The sequence below is a fragment of the Pteropus alecto genome, unplaced genomic scaffold (assembly GCF_000325575.1).
Source record: "Pteropus alecto unplaced genomic scaffold, ASM32557v1 scaffold108, whole genome shotgun sequence".
Classification (NCBI taxonomy): Eukaryota; Metazoa; Chordata; class Mammalia; order Chiroptera; family Pteropodidae; genus Pteropus; species Pteropus alecto.
In genome coordinates, this window is record NW_006441946.1 from 445030 (window position 1) to 445990 (window position 961).

Consider the following 961-nt stretch of genomic DNA (forward strand, 5'->3'; position numbering starts at 1 on the left):
GTTTACTTTGTGGCTCCTCCGGGAGAAGTTTAACGTCAACCGTAGGATGCTGTAAAAAGACAAAGACAGCAAATTAGTAACTTAAAGTACAGAGTACAATTTGATTCTTAGAATAAAATCACTAAGAAGTCTTGAAATCCTCAGGTTTTCCAGGACCTGTGTCTATCCCTCTAAGTCACTTAGAGAAATCGGCCCATAATTTAAACCTTACTCACCCAAGAAATGCCTTGTTTTTGAAAAGCTTCTTCTATAACTTGGCACCTGTGAGGGTGGCTAAGACTTGGAGACCACGTGCTAACACAAACCCGAGCGCGCCCGGAACTCATCATGTTGTAAAATGAACAGAACGCCAGCTCGGAATCTGAATCCCGATATATGTGTGTATGTAGTTTGTGACCAGCCTCAACAAACTCATTTTGTTCCAGGACAACAGCTGCCAGGAGAAGTAAGCCAGAACTGGTTAACAAGGAATCCCTCCACAGCCTGCACCAGAGAACCCGAAACGACCCGACCCTGCGGCACAGGTCCCCCTCCGCCTCACACACGGCAGCACCACTGGGTTTTCCCAGGGGGCTTCTGAAGGGACGGCAGCGTCCATGGTTTCGTGGTATGACGGTCAGACCCGGATTTCTGCACATCCGGGTCTCAGTTCGCCATGCGCCTCACGACAAGACAAAGACCAGCAAGTGCTTCCCAGCTAAGGCCTAGGAGTGGGGAGGGCCCTTGGCAGTGTCAGAGGCTGCCTCCACGCAGCCTTCATGAGCTGAGGGCAGTGAGTTCCCTGATCTGACTCCATCTCTTCCCAAGAAGAGAGGCGACACAAGAAGAGAGGGCCTGTACAGTGGCCCCGAAGCCGCAGGATGTGTCTCATCTCACTATCAAAGCTATGCTGAAAAAGGTCTTATCAATCTTCATAAATCCTTGAGAATCTAGTTCTCTTAGCTGTTTCTAAACAAACCAT